The 18,730-nt window shown below is 44.8% G+C and overlaps 43 non-coding genes across 43 annotated transcripts; 25 read left to right on the forward strand and 18 right to left on the reverse strand.

Annotated features, from left to right (window-relative positions):
* Positions 1-375: 375 nt before the first annotated feature.
* On the reverse strand, positions 376-447 carry Trnag-ucc (transfer RNA glycine (anticodon UCC)). The gene has a single exon. It is a non-coding gene; the product is annotated as a tRNA-Gly (tRNA).
* Positions 448-764: 317 nt separating this feature from the next.
* Trnag-gcc (transfer RNA glycine (anticodon GCC)) lies at positions 765-835 on the forward strand. The gene has a single exon. It is a non-coding gene; the product is annotated as a tRNA-Gly (tRNA).
* Positions 836-1,312: 477 nt separating this feature from the next.
* Trnag-ucc (transfer RNA glycine (anticodon UCC)) lies at positions 1,313-1,384 on the reverse strand. The gene has a single exon. It is a non-coding gene; the product is annotated as a tRNA-Gly (tRNA).
* A 317-nt stretch (positions 1,385-1,701) lies between these two features.
* On the forward strand, positions 1,702-1,772 carry Trnag-gcc (transfer RNA glycine (anticodon GCC)). The gene has a single exon. It is a non-coding gene; the product is annotated as a tRNA-Gly (tRNA).
* Positions 1,773-1,974: 202 nt separating this feature from the next.
* Trnag-gcc (transfer RNA glycine (anticodon GCC)) lies at positions 1,975-2,045 on the forward strand. The gene has a single exon. It is a non-coding gene; the product is annotated as a tRNA-Gly (tRNA).
* A 478-nt stretch (positions 2,046-2,523) lies between these two features.
* On the reverse strand, positions 2,524-2,595 carry Trnag-ucc (transfer RNA glycine (anticodon UCC)). Its single transcript has one exon. It is a non-coding gene; the product is annotated as a tRNA-Gly (tRNA).
* A 317-nt stretch (positions 2,596-2,912) lies between these two features.
* On the forward strand, positions 2,913-2,983 carry Trnag-gcc (transfer RNA glycine (anticodon GCC)). The gene has a single exon. It is a non-coding gene; the product is annotated as a tRNA-Gly (tRNA).
* A 202-nt stretch (positions 2,984-3,185) lies between these two features.
* Positions 3,186-3,256, forward strand: Trnag-gcc (transfer RNA glycine (anticodon GCC)). The gene has a single exon. It is a non-coding gene; the product is annotated as a tRNA-Gly (tRNA).
* Positions 3,257-3,734: 478 nt separating this feature from the next.
* On the reverse strand, positions 3,735-3,806 carry Trnag-ucc (transfer RNA glycine (anticodon UCC)). The gene has a single exon. It is a non-coding gene; the product is annotated as a tRNA-Gly (tRNA).
* A 317-nt stretch (positions 3,807-4,123) lies between these two features.
* Trnag-gcc (transfer RNA glycine (anticodon GCC)) lies at positions 4,124-4,194 on the forward strand. The gene has a single exon. It is a non-coding gene; the product is annotated as a tRNA-Gly (tRNA).
* Positions 4,195-4,396: 202 nt separating this feature from the next.
* Positions 4,397-4,467, forward strand: Trnag-gcc (transfer RNA glycine (anticodon GCC)). Its single transcript has one exon. It is a non-coding gene; the product is annotated as a tRNA-Gly (tRNA).
* Positions 4,468-4,946: 479 nt separating this feature from the next.
* Trnag-ucc (transfer RNA glycine (anticodon UCC)) lies at positions 4,947-5,018 on the reverse strand. The gene has a single exon. It is a non-coding gene; the product is annotated as a tRNA-Gly (tRNA).
* A 317-nt stretch (positions 5,019-5,335) lies between these two features.
* Trnag-gcc (transfer RNA glycine (anticodon GCC)) lies at positions 5,336-5,406 on the forward strand. Its single transcript has one exon. It is a non-coding gene; the product is annotated as a tRNA-Gly (tRNA).
* Positions 5,407-5,608: 202 nt separating this feature from the next.
* Positions 5,609-5,679, forward strand: Trnag-gcc (transfer RNA glycine (anticodon GCC)). Its single transcript has one exon. It is a non-coding gene; the product is annotated as a tRNA-Gly (tRNA).
* A 478-nt stretch (positions 5,680-6,157) lies between these two features.
* Trnag-ucc (transfer RNA glycine (anticodon UCC)) lies at positions 6,158-6,229 on the reverse strand. Its single transcript has one exon. It is a non-coding gene; the product is annotated as a tRNA-Gly (tRNA).
* Positions 6,230-6,546: 317 nt separating this feature from the next.
* Trnag-gcc (transfer RNA glycine (anticodon GCC)) lies at positions 6,547-6,617 on the forward strand. Its single transcript has one exon. It is a non-coding gene; the product is annotated as a tRNA-Gly (tRNA).
* Positions 6,618-6,819: 202 nt separating this feature from the next.
* Positions 6,820-6,890, forward strand: Trnag-gcc (transfer RNA glycine (anticodon GCC)). The gene has a single exon. It is a non-coding gene; the product is annotated as a tRNA-Gly (tRNA).
* Positions 6,891-7,369: 479 nt separating this feature from the next.
* Trnag-ucc (transfer RNA glycine (anticodon UCC)) lies at positions 7,370-7,441 on the reverse strand. Its single transcript has one exon. It is a non-coding gene; the product is annotated as a tRNA-Gly (tRNA).
* Positions 7,442-7,758: 317 nt separating this feature from the next.
* Positions 7,759-7,829, forward strand: Trnag-gcc (transfer RNA glycine (anticodon GCC)). The gene has a single exon. It is a non-coding gene; the product is annotated as a tRNA-Gly (tRNA).
* Positions 7,830-8,306: 477 nt separating this feature from the next.
* Trnag-ucc (transfer RNA glycine (anticodon UCC)) lies at positions 8,307-8,378 on the reverse strand. The gene has a single exon. It is a non-coding gene; the product is annotated as a tRNA-Gly (tRNA).
* A 317-nt stretch (positions 8,379-8,695) lies between these two features.
* Trnag-gcc (transfer RNA glycine (anticodon GCC)) lies at positions 8,696-8,766 on the forward strand. Its single transcript has one exon. It is a non-coding gene; the product is annotated as a tRNA-Gly (tRNA).
* A 477-nt stretch (positions 8,767-9,243) lies between these two features.
* Trnag-ucc (transfer RNA glycine (anticodon UCC)) lies at positions 9,244-9,315 on the reverse strand. The gene has a single exon. It is a non-coding gene; the product is annotated as a tRNA-Gly (tRNA).
* Positions 9,316-9,632: 317 nt separating this feature from the next.
* On the forward strand, positions 9,633-9,703 carry Trnag-gcc (transfer RNA glycine (anticodon GCC)). Its single transcript has one exon. It is a non-coding gene; the product is annotated as a tRNA-Gly (tRNA).
* A 477-nt stretch (positions 9,704-10,180) lies between these two features.
* Positions 10,181-10,252, reverse strand: Trnag-ucc (transfer RNA glycine (anticodon UCC)). Its single transcript has one exon. It is a non-coding gene; the product is annotated as a tRNA-Gly (tRNA).
* Positions 10,253-10,569: 317 nt separating this feature from the next.
* Positions 10,570-10,641, forward strand: Trnag-gcc (transfer RNA glycine (anticodon GCC)). Its single transcript has one exon. It is a non-coding gene; the product is annotated as a tRNA-Gly (tRNA).
* Positions 10,642-11,118: 477 nt separating this feature from the next.
* Positions 11,119-11,190, reverse strand: Trnag-ucc (transfer RNA glycine (anticodon UCC)). Its single transcript has one exon. It is a non-coding gene; the product is annotated as a tRNA-Gly (tRNA).
* A 317-nt stretch (positions 11,191-11,507) lies between these two features.
* Trnag-gcc (transfer RNA glycine (anticodon GCC)) lies at positions 11,508-11,578 on the forward strand. The gene has a single exon. It is a non-coding gene; the product is annotated as a tRNA-Gly (tRNA).
* A 202-nt stretch (positions 11,579-11,780) lies between these two features.
* Positions 11,781-11,851, forward strand: Trnag-gcc (transfer RNA glycine (anticodon GCC)). Its single transcript has one exon. It is a non-coding gene; the product is annotated as a tRNA-Gly (tRNA).
* A 478-nt stretch (positions 11,852-12,329) lies between these two features.
* On the reverse strand, positions 12,330-12,401 carry Trnag-ucc (transfer RNA glycine (anticodon UCC)). The gene has a single exon. It is a non-coding gene; the product is annotated as a tRNA-Gly (tRNA).
* Positions 12,402-12,718: 317 nt separating this feature from the next.
* Positions 12,719-12,789, forward strand: Trnag-gcc (transfer RNA glycine (anticodon GCC)). The gene has a single exon. It is a non-coding gene; the product is annotated as a tRNA-Gly (tRNA).
* A 477-nt stretch (positions 12,790-13,266) lies between these two features.
* Positions 13,267-13,338, reverse strand: Trnag-ucc (transfer RNA glycine (anticodon UCC)). Its single transcript has one exon. It is a non-coding gene; the product is annotated as a tRNA-Gly (tRNA).
* A 317-nt stretch (positions 13,339-13,655) lies between these two features.
* Trnag-gcc (transfer RNA glycine (anticodon GCC)) lies at positions 13,656-13,726 on the forward strand. The gene has a single exon. It is a non-coding gene; the product is annotated as a tRNA-Gly (tRNA).
* A 202-nt stretch (positions 13,727-13,928) lies between these two features.
* On the forward strand, positions 13,929-13,999 carry Trnag-gcc (transfer RNA glycine (anticodon GCC)). Its single transcript has one exon. It is a non-coding gene; the product is annotated as a tRNA-Gly (tRNA).
* Positions 14,000-14,477: 478 nt separating this feature from the next.
* Trnag-ucc (transfer RNA glycine (anticodon UCC)) lies at positions 14,478-14,549 on the reverse strand. The gene has a single exon. It is a non-coding gene; the product is annotated as a tRNA-Gly (tRNA).
* Positions 14,550-14,866: 317 nt separating this feature from the next.
* Positions 14,867-14,937, forward strand: Trnag-gcc (transfer RNA glycine (anticodon GCC)). The gene has a single exon. It is a non-coding gene; the product is annotated as a tRNA-Gly (tRNA).
* Positions 14,938-15,414: 477 nt separating this feature from the next.
* Trnag-ucc (transfer RNA glycine (anticodon UCC)) lies at positions 15,415-15,486 on the reverse strand. The gene has a single exon. It is a non-coding gene; the product is annotated as a tRNA-Gly (tRNA).
* Positions 15,487-15,803: 317 nt separating this feature from the next.
* Trnag-gcc (transfer RNA glycine (anticodon GCC)) lies at positions 15,804-15,874 on the forward strand. The gene has a single exon. It is a non-coding gene; the product is annotated as a tRNA-Gly (tRNA).
* Positions 15,875-16,351: 477 nt separating this feature from the next.
* Trnag-ucc (transfer RNA glycine (anticodon UCC)) lies at positions 16,352-16,423 on the reverse strand. Its single transcript has one exon. It is a non-coding gene; the product is annotated as a tRNA-Gly (tRNA).
* Positions 16,424-16,740: 317 nt separating this feature from the next.
* Trnag-gcc (transfer RNA glycine (anticodon GCC)) lies at positions 16,741-16,811 on the forward strand. The gene has a single exon. It is a non-coding gene; the product is annotated as a tRNA-Gly (tRNA).
* Positions 16,812-17,288: 477 nt separating this feature from the next.
* On the reverse strand, positions 17,289-17,360 carry Trnag-ucc (transfer RNA glycine (anticodon UCC)). Its single transcript has one exon. It is a non-coding gene; the product is annotated as a tRNA-Gly (tRNA).
* A 317-nt stretch (positions 17,361-17,677) lies between these two features.
* Positions 17,678-17,748, forward strand: Trnag-gcc (transfer RNA glycine (anticodon GCC)). Its single transcript has one exon. It is a non-coding gene; the product is annotated as a tRNA-Gly (tRNA).
* Positions 17,749-18,225: 477 nt separating this feature from the next.
* On the reverse strand, positions 18,226-18,297 carry Trnag-ucc (transfer RNA glycine (anticodon UCC)). The gene has a single exon. It is a non-coding gene; the product is annotated as a tRNA-Gly (tRNA).
* A 317-nt stretch (positions 18,298-18,614) lies between these two features.
* Trnag-gcc (transfer RNA glycine (anticodon GCC)) lies at positions 18,615-18,685 on the forward strand. Its single transcript has one exon. It is a non-coding gene; the product is annotated as a tRNA-Gly (tRNA).
* Positions 18,686-18,730: the final 45 nt, after the last annotated feature.

Below are 18,730 nucleotides of genomic sequence, written 5' to 3' on the forward strand. Positions count from 1 at the left end.
TCAGTGATGTCACGTTTCTGTGACGTCAGGACATTGTGAGGTCACAGGTGAGTCTTTCTATATATATCAGAACGTTGGAATGAGAGAACGTGTCCATTTACATTGAAGTTGATGTAAGGACGGAATGTTGTGCAGCTTTTAGCATTGTCCCACAGCAATCGGTTTCAGGCTGTCAATGAAGCAGTAATACCGTCAGTTCTACGTTGGATTACACACAATATTTCACTTCACAGCATGGCTGAGATAACAGAAAGTGTCCACAGCAAATTATATATATCAACATGATGTATAGTCATGGAGTAATTCATTTGTACTTTCTTCAGTCAGAGATGAACTCGACGTTTCTCTAGCTATGTTCCTGCAGGAATAAAAAGTTGCGTCGGCCGGGAATCGAACCCGGATCGACTGCTTGGAAGGCAACCATGCTAACCTTTACACCACCGACGCTGACCATGCTAAGCTTTGTTGAATAGGCATCTTAATGAAATTTGCTGATTGATTGGCCACGCTTCGAGGCACGCCACTAAACGAGACGGCTTACGTCACAAACTGAATGAAATTGGGCTTTGGAAATGTATTTCTGTCTTATGCAACGAGGGTCTACAATCTACGAAGCACTGATAACAAATTGTATTTAAATGAAGAGGACACTGCATTTGCATCCATATGGAGTAAATGGACACGTCAACTGAACACTTCCTCCTTGCCAGCTGTCTTCTTTAACTTAAGAATGAGAAGCTAAGAAAAGGCACTGTTAGTGTGAAGCATCGGTGGTCTAGTGGTAGAATACTCGCCTGCCACGCGGGTGACCCGGGTTCGATTCCCGGTCGATGCACACTCTTTTTGGTTTTTTTGCGCCTCTGGGGGTTGAAAAAGAGGCCTCCAAACGCGTGTCTCCTGGTAAGAACACCTAGTCTGTGACGCAATGTGATTGTTGTCAGTGATGTCACGTTTCTGTGACGTCAGGACATTGTGAGGTCACAGGTGAGTCTTTCTATATATATCAGAACGTTGGAATGAGAGAACGTGTCCATTTACATTGAAGTTGATGTAAGGACGGAATGTTGTGCAGCTTTTAGCATTGTCCCACAGCAATCGGTGTCAGGCTGTCAATGAAGCAGTAATACCGTCAGTTCTACGTTGGATTACACACAATATTTCACTTCACAGCATGGCTGAGATAACAGAAAGTGTCCACAGCAAATTATATATTTCAACATGATGTATAGTCATGGAGTAATTCATTTGTACTTTCTTCAGTCAGAGATGAACTCGACGTTTCTCTAGCTATGTTCCTGCAGGAATAAAAAGTTGCGTCGGCCGGGAATCGAACCCGGATCGACTGCTTGGAAGGCAACCATGCTAACCTTTACACCACCGACGCTGACCATGCTAAGCTTTGTTGAATAGGCATCTTAATGAAATTTGCTGATTGATTGGCCACGCTTCGAGGCACGCCACTAAACGAGACGGCTTACGTCACAAACTGAATGAAATTGGGCTTTGGAAATGTATTTCTGTCTTATGCAACGAGGGTCTACAATCTACGAAGCACTGATAACAAATTGTATTTAAATGAAGAGGACACTGCATTTGCATCCATATGGAGTAAATGGACACGTCAACTGAACACTTCCTCCTTGCCAGCTGTCTTCTTTAACTTAAGAATGAGAAGCTAAGAAAAGGCCCTGTTAGTGTGAAGCATCGGTGGTCTAGTGGTAGAATACTCGCCTGCCACGCGGGTGACCCGGTTTCGATTCCCGGTCGATGCACACTCTTTTGGTTTTTTTTGCGCCTCTGGGGGTTGAAAAAGAGGCCTCCAAACGCGTGTCTCCTGGAAAGAACACCTAGTCTGTGACACAATGTGATTGTTGTCAGTGATGTCACGTTTCTGTCAACTGAACACTTCCTCCTTGCCAGCTGTCTTCTTTAACTTAAGAATGAGAAGCTAAGAAAAGGCACTGTTAGTGTGAAGCATCGGTGGTCTAGTGGTAGAATACTCGCCTGCCACGCGGGTCACCCGGGTTCGATTCCCGGTCGATGCACACTCTTTTTGGGTTTTTTTGCGCCTCTGGGGGTTGAAAAAGAGGCCTCCAAACGCGTGTCTCCTGGTAAGAACACCTAGTCTGTGACGCAATGTGATTGTTGTCAGTGATGTCACGTTTCTGTGACGTCAGGACATTGTGAGGTCACAGGTGAGTCTTTCTATATATATCAGAACGTTGGAATGAGAGAACGTGTCCATTTACATTGAAGTTGATGTAAGGACGGAATGTTGTGCAGCTTTTAGCATTGTCCCACAGCAATCGGTGTCAGGCTGTCAATGAAGCAGTAATACCGTCAGTTCTACGTTGGATTACACACAATATTTCACTTCACAGCATGGCTGAGATAACAGAAAGTGTCCACAGCAAATTATATATATCAACATGATGTATAGTCATGGAGTAATTCATTTGTACTTTCTTCAGTCAGAGATGAACTCGACGTTTCTCTAGCTATGTTCCTGCAGGAATAAAAAGTTGCGTCGGCCGGGAATCGAACCCGGATCGACTGCTTGGAAGGCAACCATGCTAACCTTTACACCACCGACGCTGACCATGCTAAGCTTTGTTGAATAGGCATCTTAATGAAATTTGCTGATTGATTGGCCACGCTTCGAGGCACGCCACTAAACGAGACGGCTTACGTCACAAACTGAATGAAATTGGGCTTTGGAAATGTATTTCTGTCTTATGCAACGAGGGTCTACAATCTACGAAGCACTGATAACAAATTGTATTTAAATGAAGAGGACACTGCATTTGCATCCATATGGAGTAAATGGACACGTCAACTGAACACTTCCTCCTTGCCAGCTGTCTTCTTTAACTTAAGAATGAGAAGCTAAGAAAAGGCCCTGTTAGTGTGAAGCATCGGTGGTCTAGTGGTAGAATACTCGCCTGCCACGCGGGTGACCCGGTTTCGATTCCCGGTCGATGCACACTCTTTTGGTTTTTTTTGCGCCTCTGGGGGTTGAAAAAGAGGCCTCCAAACGCGTGTCTCCTGGAAAGAACACCTAGTCTGTGACACAATGTGATTGTTGTCAGTGATGTCACGTTTCTGTCAACTGAACACTTCCTCCTTGCCAGCTGTCTTCTTTAACTTAAGAATGAGAAGCTAAGAAAAGGCACTGTTAGTGTGAAGCATCGGTGGTCTAGTGGTAGAATACTCGCCTGCCACGCGGGTCACCCGGGTTCGATTCCCGGTCGATGCACACTCTTTTTGGGTTTTTTTGCGCCTCTGGGGGTTGAAAAAGAGGCCTCCAAACGCGTGTCTCCTGGTAAGAACACCTAGTCTGTGACGCAATGTGATTGTTGTCAGTGATGTCACGTTTCTGTGACGTCAGGACATTGTGAGGTCACAGGTGAGTCTTTCTATATATATCAGAACGTTGGAATGAGAGAACGTGTCCATTTACATTGAAGTTGATGTAAGGACGGAATGTTGTGCAGCTTTTAGCATTGTCCCACAGCAATCGGTGTCAGGCTGTCAATGAAGCAGTAATACCGTCAGTTCTACGTTGGATTACACACAATATTTCACTTCACAGCATGGCTGAGATAACAGAAAGTGTCCACAGCAAATTATATATATCAACATGATGTATAGTCATGGAGTAATTCATTTGTACTTTCTTCAGTCAGAGATGAACTCGACGTTTCTCTAGCTATGTTCCTGCAGGAATAAAAAGTTGCGTCGGCCGGGAATCGAACCCGGATCGACTGCTTGGAAGGCAACCATGCTAACCTTTACACCACCGACGCTGACCATGCTAAGCTTTGTTGAATAGGCATCTTAATGAAATTTGCTGATTGATTGGCCACGCTTCGAGGCACGCCACTAAACGAGACGGCTTACGTCACAAACTGAATGAAATTGGGCTTTGGAAATGTATTTCTGTCTTATGCAACGAGGGTCTACAATCTACGAAGCACTGATAACAAATTGTATTTAAATGAAGAGGACACTGCATTTGCATCCATATGGAGTAAATGGACACGTCAACTGAACACTTCCTCCTTGCCAGCTGTCTTCTTTAACTTAAGAATGAGAAGCTAAGAAAAGGCCCTGTTAGTGTGAAGCATCGGTGGTCTAGTGGTAGAATACTCGCCTGCCACGCGGGTCACCCGGGTTCGATTCCCGGTCGATGCACACTCTTTTGGTTTTTTTTGCGCCTCTGGGGGTTGAAAAAGAGGCCTCCAAACGCGTGTCTCCTGGAAAGAACACCTAGTCTGTGACGCAATGTGATTGTTGTCAGTGATGTCACGTTTCTGTCAACTGAACACTTCCTCCTTGCCAGCTGTCTTCTTTAACTTAAGAATGAGAAGCTAAGAAAAGGCACTGTTAGTGTGAAGCATCGGTGGTCTAGTGGTAGAATACTCGCCTGCCACGCGGGTGACCCGGGTTCGATTCCCGGTCGATGCACACTCTTTTGTGGTTTTTTTTGCGCCTCTGGGGGTTGAAAAAGAGGCCTCCAAACGCGTGTCTCCTGGTAAGAACACCTAGTCTGTGACGCAATGTGATTGTTGTCAGTGATGTCACGTTTCTGTGACGTCAGGAGATTGTGAGGTCACAGGTGAGTCTTTCTATATATATCAGAACGTTGGAATGAGAGAACGTGTCCATTTACATTGAAGTTGATGTAAGGACGGAATGTTGTGCAGCTTTTAGCATTGTCCCACAGCAATCGGTGTCAGGCTGTCAATGAAGCAGTAATACCGTCAGTTCTACGTTGGATTACACACAATATTTCACTTCACAGCATGGCTGAGATAACAGAAAGTGTCCACAGCAAATTATATATATCAACATGATGTATAGTCATGGAGTAATTCATTTGTACTTTCTTCAGTCAGAGATGAACTCGACGTTTCTCTAGCTATGTTCCTGCAGGAATAAAAAGTTGCGTCGGCCGGGAATCGAACCCGGATCGACTGCTTGGAAGGCAACCATGCTAACCTTTACACCACCGACGCTGACCATGCTAAGCTTTGTTGAATAGGCATCTTAATGAAATTTGCTGATTGATTGGCCACGCTTCGAGGCACGCCACTAAACGAGACGGCTTACGTCACAAACTGAATGAAATTGGGCTTTGGAAATGTATTTCTGTCTTATGCAACGAGGGTCTACAATCTACGAAGCACTGATAACAAATTGTATTTAAATGAAGAGGACACTGCATTTGCATCCATATGGAGTAAATGGACACGTCAACTGAACACTTCCTCCTTGCCAGCTGTCTTCTTTAACTTAAGAATGAGAAGCTAAGAAAAGGCCCTGTTAGTGTGAAGCATCGGTGGTCTAGTGGTAGAATACTCGCCTGCCACGCGGGTGACCCGGTTTCGATTCCCGGTCGATGCACACTCTTTTGGTTTTTTTTGCGCCTCTGGGGGTTGAAAAAGAGGCCTCCAAACGCGTGTCTCCTGGAAAGAACACCTAGTCTGTGACACAATGTGATTGTTGTCAGTGATGTCACGTTTCTGTCAACTGAACACTTCCTCCTTGCCAGCTGTCTTCTTTAACTTAAGAATGAGAAGCTAAGAAAAGGCACTGTTAGTGTGAAGCATCGGTGGTCTAGTGGTAGAATACTCGCCTGCCACGCGGGTCACCCGGGTTCGATTCCCGGTCGATGCACACTCTTTTTGGGTTTTTTTGCGCCTCTGGGGGTTGAAAAAGAGGCCTCCAAACGCGTGTCTCCTGGTAAGAACACCTAGTCTGTGACGCAATGTGATTGTTGTCAGTGATGTCACGTTTCTGTGACGTCAGGACATTGTGAGGTCACAGGTGAGTCTTTCTATATATATCAGAACGTTGGAATGAGAGAACGTGTCCATTTACATTGAAGTTGATGTAAGGACGGAATGTTGTGCAGCTTTTAGCATTGTCCCACAGCAATCGGTGTCAGGCTGTCAATGAAGCAGTAATACCGTCAGTTCTACGTTGGATTACACACAATATTTCACTTCACAGCATGGCTGAGATAACAGAAAGTGTCCACAGCAAATTATATATATCAACATGATGTATAGTCATGGAGTAATTCATTTGTACTTTCTTCAGTCAGAGATGAACTCGACGTTTCTCTAGCTATGTTCCTGCAGGAATAAAAAGTTGCGTCGGCCGGGAATCGAACCCGGATCGACTGCTTGGAAGGCAACCATGCTAACCTTTACACCACCGACGCTGACCATGCTAAGCTTTGTTGAATAGGCATCTTAATGAAATTTGCTGATTGATTGGCCACGCTTCGAGGCACGCCACTAAACGAGACGGCTTACGTCACAAACTGAATGAAATTGGGCTTTGGAAATGTATTTCTGTCTTATGCAACGAGGGTCTACAATCTACGAAGCACTGATAACAAATTGTATTTAAATGAAGAGGACACTGCATTTGCATCCATATGGAGTAAATGGACACGTCAACTGAACACTTCCTCCTTGCCAGCTGTCTTCTTTAACTTAAGAATGAGAAGCTAAGAAAAGGCCCTGTTAGTGTGAAGCATCGGTGGTCTAGTGGTAGAATACTCGCCTGCCACGCGGGTCACCCGGGTTCGATTCCCGGTCGATGCACACTCTTTTGGTTTTTTTTGCGCCTCTGGGGGTTGAAAAAGAGGCCTCCAAACGCGTGTCTCCTGGAAAGAACACCTAGTCTGTGACGCAATGTGATTGTTGTCAGTGATGTCACGTTTCTGTCAACTGAACACTTCCTCCTTGCCAGCTGTCTTCTTTAACTTAAGAATGAGAAGCTAAGAAAAGGCACTGTTAGTGTGAAGCATCGGTGGTCTAGTGGTAGAATACTCGCCTGCCACGCGGGTGACCCGGGTTCGATTCCCGGTCGATGCACACTCTTTTGTGGTTTTTTTTGCGCCTCTGGGGGTTGAAAAAGAGGCCTCCAAACGCGTGTCTCCTGGTAAGAACACCTAGTCTGTGACGCAATGTGATTGTTGTCAGTGATGTCACGTTTCTGTGACGTCAGGAGATTGTGAGGTCACAGGTGAGTCTTTCTATATATATCAGAACGTTGGAATGAGAGAACGTGTCCATTTACATTGAAGTTGATGTAAGGACGGAATGTTGTGCAGCTTTTAGCATTGTCCCACAGCAATCGGTGTCAGGCTGTCAATGAAGCAGTAATACCGTCAGTTCTACGTTGGATTACACACAATATTTCACTTCACAGCATGGCTGAGATAACAGAAAGTGTCCACAGCAAATTATACATATCAACATGATGTATAGTCATGGAGTATGTCATTTGTACTTTCTTCAGTCACAGATGAACTCGACGTTTCTCTAGCTATGTTCCTGCAGGAGTAAAAAGATGCGTCGGCCGGGAATCGAACCCGGATCGACTGCTTGGAAGGCAACCATGCTAACCTTTACACCACCGACGCTGACCATGCTAAGCTTTGTTGAATAGGCATCTTAATGAAATTTGCTGATTGATTGGCCACGCCTCGAGGCACGCCACTAAATGAGACGGCTTACGTCACAAACTGAATGAAATTGGGCTTTGGAAATGTATTTCTGTCTTATGCAACGAGGGTCTACAATCTACGAAGCACTGATAACAAATTGTATTTAAATGAAGAGGACACTGCATTTGCATCCATATGGAGTAAATGGACACGTCAACTGAACACTTCCTCCTTGCCAGCTGTCTTCTTTAACTTAAGAATGAGAAGCTAAGAAAAGGCACTGTTAGTGTGAAGCATCGGTGGTCTAGTGGTAGAATACTCGCCTGCCACGCGGGTGACCCGGGTTCGATTCCCAGTCGATGCACACTCTTTTGGTTTTTTTTGCGCCTCTGGGGGTTGAAAAAGAGGCCTCCAAACGCGTGTCTCCTGGTAAGAACACCTAGTCTGTGACGCAATGTGATTGTTGTCAGTGATGTCACGTTTCTGTGACGTCAGGACATTGTGAGGTCACAGGTGAGTCTTTCTATATATATCAGAACGTTGGAATGAGAGAACGTGTCCATTTACATTGAAGTTGATGTAAGGACGGAATGTTGTGCAGCTTTTAGCATTGTCCCACAGCAATCGGTGTCAGGCTGTCAATGAAGCAGTAATACCGTCAGTTCTACGTTGGATTACACACAATATTTCACTTCACAGCATGGCTGAGATAACAGAAAGTGTCCACAGCAAATTATATATATCAACATGATGTATAGTCATGGAGTAATTCATTTGTACTTTCTTCAGTCAGAGATGAACTCGACGTTTCTCTAGCTATGTTCCTGCAGGAATAAAAAGTTGCGTCGGCCGGGAATCGAACCCGGATCGACTGCTTGGAAGGCAACCATGCTAACCTTTACACCACCGACGCTGACCATGCTAAGCTTTGTTGAATAGGCATCTTAATGAAATTTGCTGATTGATTGGCCACGCTTCGAGGCACGCCACTAAACGAGACGGCTTACGTCACAAACTGAATGAAATTGGGCTTTGGAAATGTATTTCTGTCTTATGCAACGAGGGTCTACAATCTACGAAGCACTGATAACAAATTGTATTTAAATGAAGAGGACACTGCATTTGCATCCATATGGAGTAAATGGACACGTCAACTGAACACTTCCTCCTTGCCAGCTGTCTTCTTTAACTTAAGAATGGGAAGCTAAGAAAAGGCACTGTTAGTGTGAAGCATCGGTGGTCTAGTGGTAGAATACTCGCCTGCCACGCGGGTGACCCGGGTTCGATTCCCGGTCGATGCACACTCTTTTGGTTTTTTTTGCGCCTCTGGGGGTTGAAAAAGAGGCCTCCAAACGCGTGTCTCCTGGTAAGAACACCTAGTCTGTGACGCAATGTGATTGTTGTCAGTGATGTCACGTTTCTGTGACGTCAGGACATTGTGAGGTCACAGGTGAGTCTTTCTATAAATATCAGAACGTTGGAATGAGAGAACGTGTCCATTTACATTGAAGTTGATGTAAGGACGGAATGTTGTGCAGCTTTTAGCATTGTCCCACAGCAATCGGTGTCAGGCTGTCAATGAAGCAGTAATACCGTCAGTTCTACGTTGGATTACACACAATATTTCACTTCACAGCATGGCTGAGATAACAGAAAGTGTCCACAGCAAATTATATATATCAACATGATGTATAGTCATGGAGTAATTCATTTGTACTTTCTTCAGTCAGAGATGAACTCGACGTTTCTCTAGCTATGTTCCTGCAGGAATAAAAAGTTGCGTCGGCCGGGAATCGAACCCGGATCGACTGCTTGGAAGGCAACCATGCTAACCTTTACACCACCGACGCTGACCATGCTAGGATTGGTTGAATAGGCATCTTAATGAAATTTGCTGATTGATTGGCCACGCTTCGAGGCACGCCACTAAACGAGACGGCTTACGTCACAAACTGAATGAAATTGGGCTTTGGAAATGTATTTCTGTCTTATGCAACGAGGGTCTACAATCTACGAAGCACTGATAACAAATTGTATTTAAATGAAGAGGACACTGCATTTGCATCCATATGGAGTAAATGGACACGTCAACTGAACACTTCCTCCTTGCCAGCTGTCTTCTTTAACTTAAGAATGAGAAGCTAAGAAAAGGCACTGTTAGTGTGAAGCATCGGTGGTCTAGTGGTAGAATACTCGCCTGCCACGCGGGTGACCCGGGTTCGATTCCCGGTCGATGCACACTCTTTTGGTTTTTTTTGCGCCTCTGGGGGTTGAAAAAGAGGCCTCCAAACGCGTGTCTCCTGGTAAGAACACCTAGTCTGTGACGCAATGTGATTGTTGTCAGTGATGTCACGTTTCTGTGACGTCAGGACATTGTGAGGTCACAGGTGAGTCTTTCTATATATATCAGAACGTTGGAATGAGAGAACGTGTCCATTTACATTGAAGTTGATGTAAGGACGGAATGTTGTGCAGCTTTTAGCATTGTCCCACAGCAATCGGTTTCAGGCTGTCAATGAAGCAGTAATACCGTCAGTTCTACGTTGGATTACACACAATATTTCACTTCACAGCATGGCTGAGATAACAGAAAGTGTCCACAGCAAATTATATATATCAACATGATGTATAGTCATGGAGTAATTCATTTGTACTTTCTTCAGTCAGAGATGAACTCGACGTTTCTCTAGCTATGTTCCTGCAGGAATAAAAAGTTGCGTCGGCCGGGAATCGAACCCGGATCGACTGCTTGGAAGGCAACCATGCTAACCTTTACACCACCGACGCTGACCATGCTAAGCTTTGTTGAATAGGCATCTTAATGAAATTTGCTGATTGATTGGCCACGCTTCGAGGCACGCCACTAAACGAGACGGCTTACGTCACAAACTGAATGAAATTGGGCTTTGGAAATGTATTTCTGTCTTATGCAACGAGGGTCTACAATCTACGAAGCACTGATAACAAATTGTATTTAAATGAAGAGGACACTGCATTTGCATCCATATGGAGTAAATGGACACGTCAACTGAACACTTCCTCCTTGCCAGCTGTCTTCTTTAACTTAAGAATGAGAAGCTAAGAAAAGGCACTGTTAGTGTGAAGCATCGGTGGTCTAGTGGTAGAATACTCGCCTGCCACGCGGGTGACCCGGGTTCGATTCCCGGTTTGATGCACACTCTTTTGGGTTTTTTTGCGCCTCTGGGGGTTGAAAAAGAGGCCTCCAAACGCGTGTCTCCTGGTAAGAACACCTAGTCTGTGACGCAATGTGATTGTTGTCAGTGATGTCACGTTTCTGTGACGTCAGGACATTGTGAGGTCACAGGTGAGTCTTTCTATATATATCAGAACGTTGGAATGAGAGAACGTGTCCATTTACATTGAAGTTGATGTAAGGACGGAATGTTGTGCAGCTTTTAGCATTGTCCCACAGCAATCGGTGTCAGGCTGTCAATGAAGCAGTAATACCGTCAGTTCTACGTTGGATTACACACAATATTTCACTTCACAGCATGGCTGAGATAACAGAAAGTGTCCACAGCAAATTATATATTTCAACATGATGTATAGTCATGGAGTAATTCATTTGTACTTTCTTCAGTCAGAGATGAACTCGACGTTTCTCTAGCTATGTTCCTGCAGGAATAAAAAGTTGCGTCGGCCGGGAATCGAACCCGGATCGACTGCTTGGAAGGCAACCATGCTAACCTTTACACCACCGACGCTGACCATGCTAAGCTTTGTTGAATAGGCATCTTAATGAAATTTGCTGATTGATTGGCCACGCTTCGAGGCACGCCACTAAACGAGACGGCTTACGTCACAAACTGAATGAAATTGGGCTTTGGAAATGTATTTCTGTCTTATGCAACGAGGGTCTACAATCTACGAAGCACTGATAACAAATTGTATTTAAATGAAGAGGACACTGCATTTGCATCCATATGGAGTAAATGGACACGTCAACTGAACACTTCCTCCTTGCCAGCTGTCTTCTTTAACTTAAGAATGAGAAGCTAAGAAAAGGCCCTGTTAGTGTGAAGCATCGGTGGTCTAGTGGTAGAATACTCGCCTGCCACGCGGGTGACCCGGTTTCGATTCCCGGTCGATGCACACTCTTTTGGTTTTTTTTGCGCCTCTGGGGGTTGAAAAAGAGGCCTCCAAACGCGTGTCTCCTGGAAAGAACACCTAGTCTGTGACGCAATGTGATTGTTGTCAGTGATGTCACGTTTCTGTCAACTGAACACTTCCTCCTTGCCAGCTGTCTTCTTTAACTTAAGAATGAGAAGCTAAGAAAAGGCACTGTTAGTGTGAAGCATCGGTGGTCTAGTGGTAGAATACTCGCCTGCCACGCGGGTCACCCGGGTTCGATTCCCGGTCGATGCACACTCTTTTTGGGTTTTTTTGCGCCTCTGGGGGTTGAAAAAGAGGCCTCCAAACGCGTGTCTCCTGGTAAGAACACCTAGTCTGTGACGCAATGTGATTGTTGTCAGTGATGTCACGTTTCTGTGACGTCAGGACATTGTGAGGTCACAGGTGAGTCTTTCTATATATATCAGAACGTTGGAATGAGAGAACGTGTCCATTTACATTGAAGTTGATGTAAGGACGGAATGTTGTGCAGCTTTTAGCATTGTCCCACAGCAATCGGTGTCAGGCTGTCAATGAAGCAGTAATACCGTCAGTTCTACGTTGGATTACACACAATATTTCACTTCACAGCATGGCTGAGATAACAGAAAGTGTCCACAGCAAATTATATATATCAACATGATGTATAGTCATGGAGTAATTCATTTGTACTTTCTTCAGTCAGAGATGAACTCGACGTTTCTCTAGCTATGTTCCTGCAGGAATAAAAAGTTGCGTCGGCCGGGAATCGAACCCGGATCGACTGCTTGGAAGGCAACCATGCTAACCTTTACACCACCGACGCTGACCATGCTAAGCTTTGTTGAATAGGCATCTTAATGAAATTTGCTGATTGATTGGCCACGCTTCGAGGCACGCCACTAAACGAGACGGCTTACGTCACAAACTGAATGAAATTGGGCTTTGGAAATGTATTTCTGTCTTATGCAACGAGGGTCTACAATCTACGAAGCACTGATAACAAATTGTATTTAAATGAAGAGGACACTGCATTTGCATCCATATGGAGTAAATGGACACGTCAACTGAACACTTCCTCCTTGCCAGCTGTCTTCTTTAACTTAAGAATGGGAAGCTAAGAAAAGGCACTGTTAGTGTGAAGCATCGGTGGTCTAGTGGTAGAATACTCGCCTGCCACGCGGGTGACCCGGGTTCGATTCCCGGTCGATGCACACTCTTTTGGTTTTTTTTGCGCCTCTGGGGGTTGAAAAAGAGGCCTCCAAACGCGTGTCTCCTGGTAAGAACACCTAGTCTGTGACGCAATGTGATTGTTGTCAGTGATGTCACGTTTCTGTGACGTCAGGACATTGTGAGGTCACAGGTGAGTCTTTCTATATATATCAGAACGTTGGAATGAGAGAACGTGTCCATTTACATTGAAGTTGATGTAAGGACGGAATGTTGTGCAGCTTTTAGCATTGTCCCACAGCAATCGGTGTCAGGCTGTCAATGAAGCAGTAATACCGTCAGTTCTACGTTGGATTACACACAATATTTCACTTCACAGCATGGCTGAGATAACAGAAAGTGTCCACAGCAAATTATATATATCAACATGATGTATAGTCATGGAGTAATTCATTTGTACTTTCTTCAGTCAGAGATGAACTCGACGTTTCTCTAGCTATGTTCCTGCAGGAATAAAAAGTTGCGTCGGCCGGGAATCGAACCCGGATCGACTGCTTGGAAGGCAACCATGCTAACCTTTACACCACCGACGCTGACCATGCTAAGCTTTGTTGAATAGGCATCTTAATGAAATTTGCTGATTGATTGGCCACGCTTCGAGGCACGCCACTAAACGAGACGGCTTACGTCACAAACTGAATGAAATTGGGCTTTGGAAATGTATTTCTGTCTTATGCAACGAGGGTCTACAATCTACGAAGCACTGATAACAAATTGTATTTAAATGAAGAGGACACTGCATTTGCATCCATATGGAGTAAATGGACACGTCAACTGAACACTTCCTCCTTGCCAGCTGTCTTCTTTAACTTAAGAATGGGAAGCTAAGAAAAGGCACTGTTAGTGTGAAGCATCGGTGGTCTAGTGGTAGAATACTCGCCTGCCACGCGGGTGACCCGGGTTCGATTCCCGGTCGATGCACACTCTTTTGGTTTTTTTTGCGCCTCTGGGGGTTGAAAAAGAGGCCTCCAAACGCGTGTCTCCTGGAAAGAACACCTAGTCTGTGACGCAATGTGATTGTTGTCAGTGATGTCACGTTTCTGTCAACTGAACACTTCCTCCTTGCCAGCTGTCTTCTTTAACTTAAGAATGAGAAGCTAAGAAAAGGCACTGTTAGTGTGAAGCATCGGTGGTCTAGTGGTAGAATACTCGCCTGCCACGCGGGTCACCCGGGTTCGATTCCCGGTCGATGCACACTCTTTTTGGGTTTTTTTGCGCCTCTGGGGGTTGAAAAAGAGGCCTCCAAACGCGTGTCTCCTGGTAAGAACACCTAGTCTGTGACGCAATGTGATTGTTGTCAGTGATGTCACGTTTCTGTGACGTCAGGACATTGTGAGGTCACAGGTGAGTCTTTCTATATATATCAGAACGTTGGAATGAGAGAACGTGTCCATTTACATTGAAGTTGATGTAAGGACGGAATGTTGTGCAGCTTTTAGCATTGTCCCACAGCAATCGGTGTCAGGCTGTCAATGAAGCAGTAATACCGTCAGTTCTACGTTGGATTACACACAATATTTCACTTCACAGCATGGCTGAGATAACAGAAAGTGTCCACAGCAAATTATATATATCAACATGATGTATAGTCATGGAGTAATTCATTTGTACTTTCTTCAGTCAGAGATGAACTCGACGTTTCTCTAGCTATGTTCCTGCAGGAATAAAAAGTTGCGTCGGCCGGGAATCGAACCCGGATCGACTGCTTGGAAGGCAACCATGCTAACCTTTACACCACCGACGCTGACCATGCTAAGCTTTGTTGAATAGGCATCTTAATGAAATTTGCTGATTGATTGGCCACGCTTCGAGGCACGCCACTAAACGAGACGGCTTACGTCACAAACTGAATGAAATTGGGCTTTGGAAATGTATTTCTGTCTTATGCAACGAGGGTCTACAATCTACGAAGCACTGATAACAAATTGTATTTAAATGAAGAGGACACTGCATTTGCATCCATATGGAGTAAATGGACACGTCAACTGAACACTTCCTCCTTGCCAGCTGTCTTCTTTAACTTAAGAATGGGAAGCTAAGAAAAGGCACTGTTAGTGTGAAGCATCGGTGGTCTAGTGGTAGAATACTCGCCTGCCACGCGGGTGACCCGGGTTCGATTCCCGGTCGATGCACACTCTTTTGGTTTTTTTTGCGCCTCTGGGGGTTGAAAAAGAGGCCTCCAAACGCGTGTCTCCTGGTAAGAACACCTAGTCTGTGACGCAATGTGATTGTTGTCAGTGATGTCACGTTTCTGTGACGTCAGGACATTGTGAGGTCACAGGTGAGTCTTTCTATATATATCAGAACGTTGGAATGAGAGAACGTGTCCATTTACATTGAAGTTGATGTAAGGACGGAATGTTGTGCAGCTTTTAGCATTGTCCCACAGCAATCGGTGTCAGGCTGTCAATGAAGCAGTAATACCGTCAGTTCTACGTTGGATTACACACAATATTTCACTTCACAGCATGGCTGAGATAACAGAAAGTGTCCACAGCAAATTATATATATCAACATGATGTATAGTCATGGAGTAATTCATTTGTACTTTCTTCAGTCAGAGATGAACTCGACGTTTCTCTAGCTATGTTCCTGCAGGAATAAAAAGTTGCGTCGGCCGGGAATCGAACCCGGATCGACTGCTTGGAAGGCAACCATGCTAACCTTTACACCACCGACGCTGACCATGCTAAGCTTTGTTGAATAGGCATCTTAATGAAATTTGCTGATTGATTGGCCACGCTTCGAGGCACGCCACTAAACGAGACGGCTTACGTCACAAACTGAATGAAATTGGGCTTTGGAAATGTATTTCTGTCTTATGCAACGAGGGTCTACAATCTACGAAGCACTGATAACAAATTGTATTTAAATGAAGAGGACACTGCATTTGCATCCATATGGAGTAAATGGACACGTCAACTGAACACTTCCTCCTTGCCAGCTGTCTTCTTTAACTTAAGAATGGGAAGCTAAGAAAAGGCACTGTTAGTGTGAAGCATCGGTGGTCTAGTGGTAGAATACTCGCCTGCCACGCGGGTGACCCGGGTTCGATTCCCGGTCGATGCACACTCTTTTGGTTTTTTTTGCGCCTCTGGGGGTTGAAAAAGAGGCCTCCAAACGCGTGTCTCCTGGTAAGAACACCTAGTCTGTGACGCAATGTGATTGTTGTCAGTGATGTCACGTTTCTGTGACGTCAGGACATTGTGAGGTCACAGGTGAGTCTTTCTATATATATCAGAACGTTGGAATGAGAGAACGTGTCCATTTACATTGAAGTTGATGTAAGGACGGAATGTTGTGCAGCTTTTAGCATTGTCCCACAGCAATCGGTGTCAGGCTGTCAATGAAGCAGTAATACCGTCAGTTCTACGTTGGATTACACACAATATTTCACTTCACAGCATGGCTGAGATAACAGAAAGTGTCCACAGCAAATTATATATATCAACATGATGTATAGTCATGGAGTAATTCATTTGTACTTTCTTCAGTCAGAGATGAACTCGACGTTTCTCTAGCTATGTTCCTGCAGGAATAAAAAGTTGCGTCGGCCGGGAATCGAACCCGGATCGACTGCTTGGAAGGCAACCATGCTAACCTTTACACCACCGACGCTGACCATGCTAAGCTTTGTTGAATAGGCATCTTAATGAAATTTGCTGATTGATTGGCCACGCTTCGAGGCACGCCACTAAACGAGACGGCTTACGTCACAAACTGAATGAAATTGGGCTTTGGAAATGTATTTCTGTCTTATGCAACGAGGGTCTACAATCTACGAAGCACTGATAACAAATTGTATTTAAATGAAGAGGACACTGCATTTGCATCCATATGGAGTAAATGGACACGTCAACTGAACACTTCCTCCTTGCCAGCTGTCTTCTTTAACTTAAGAATGGGAAGCTAAGAAAAGGCACTGTTAGTGTGAAGCATCGGTGGTCTAGTGGTAGAATACTCGCCTGCCACGCGGGTGACCCGGGTTCGATTCCCGGTCGATGCACACTCTTTTGGTTTTTTTTGCGCCTCTGGGGGTTGAAAAAGAGGCCTCCAAACGCGTGTCTCCTGGTAAGAACACCTAGTCTGTGACGCAATGTGATTGTTGTCAGTGATGTCACGTTTCTGTGACGTCAGGACATTGTGAGGTCACAGGTGAGTCTTTCTATATATATCAGAACGTTGGAATGAGAGAACGTGTCCATTTACATTGAAGTTGATGTAAGGACGGAATGTTGTGCAGCTTTTAGCATTGTCCCACAGCAATCGGTGTCAGGCTGTCAATGAAGCAGTAATACCGTCAGTTCTACGTTGGATTACACACAATATTTCACTTCACAGCATGGCTGAGATAACAGAAAGTGTCCACAGCAAATTATATATATCAACATGATGTATAGTCATGGAGTAATTCATTTGTACTTTCTTCAGTCAGAGATGAACTCGACGTTTCTCTAGCTATGTTCCTGCAGGAATAAAAAGTTGCGTCGGCCGGGAATCGAACCCGGATCGACTGCTTGGAAGGCAACCATGCTAACCTTTACACCACCGACGCTGACCATGCTAGGATTGGTTGAATAGGCATCTTAATGAAATTTGCTGATTGATTGGCCACGCTTCGAGGCACGCCACTAAACGAGACGGCTTACGTCACAAACTGAATGAAATTGGGCTTTGGAAATGTATTTCTGTCTTATGCAACGAGGGTCTACAATCTACGAAGCACTGATAACAAATTGTATTTAAATGAAGAGGACACTGCATTTGCATCCATATGGAGTAAATGGACACGTCAACTGAACACTTCCTCCTTGCCAGCTGTCTTCTTTAACTTAAGAATGAGAAGCTAAGAAAAGGCACTGTTAGTGTGAAGCATCGGTGGTCTAGTGGTAGAATACTCGCCTGCCACGCGGGTGACCCGGGTTCGATTCCCGGTCGATGCACACTCTTTTGGTTTTTTTTGCGCCTCTGGGGGTTGAAAAAGAGGCCTCCAAACGCGTGTCTCCTGGTAAGAACACCTAGTCTGTGACGCAATGTGATTGTTGTCAGTGATGTCACGTTTCTGTGACGTCAGGACATTGTGAGGTCACAGGTGAGTCTTTCTATATATATCAGAACGTTGGAATGAGAGAACGTGTCCATTTACATTGAAGTTGATGTAAGGACGGAATGTTGTGCAGCTTTTAGCATTGTCCCACAGCAATCGGTTTCAGGCTGTCAATGAAGCAGTAATACCGTCAGTTCTACGTTGGATTACACACAATATTTCACTTCACAGCATGGCTGAGATAACAGAAAGTGTCCACAGCAAATTATATATATCAACATGATGTATAGTCATGGAGTAATTCATTTGTACTTTCTTCAGTCAGAGATGAACTCGACGTTTCTCTAGCTATGTTCCTGCAGGAATAAAAAGTTGCGTCGGCCGGGAATCGAACCCGGATCGACTGCTTGGAAGGCAACCATGCTAACCTTTACACCACCGACGCTGACCATGCTAGGATTGGTTGAATAGGCATCTTAATGAAATTTGCTGATTGATTGGCCACGCTTCGAGGCACGCCACTAAACGAGACGGCTTACGTCACAAACTGAATGAAATTGGGCTTTGGAAATGTATTTCTGTCTTATGCAACGAGGGTCTACAATCTACGAAGCACTGATAACAAATTGTATTTAAATGAAGAGGACACTGCATTTGCATCCATATGGAGTAAATGGACACGTCAACTGAACACTTCCTCCTTGCCAGCTGTCTTCTTTAACTTAAGAATGAGAAGCTAAGAAAAGGCACTGTTAGTGTGAAGCATCGGTGGTCTAGTGGTAGAATACTCGCCTGCCACGCGGGTGACCCGGGTTCGATTCCCGGTCGATGCACACTCTTTTGGTTTTTTTTGCGCCTCTGGGGGTTGAAAAAGAGGC

This window comes from Haliotis asinina, chromosome 6 (assembly GCF_037392515.1).
Source record: "Haliotis asinina isolate JCU_RB_2024 chromosome 6, JCU_Hal_asi_v2, whole genome shotgun sequence".
Lineage (NCBI taxonomy): Eukaryota > Metazoa > Mollusca > Gastropoda > Lepetellida > Haliotidae > Haliotis > Haliotis asinina.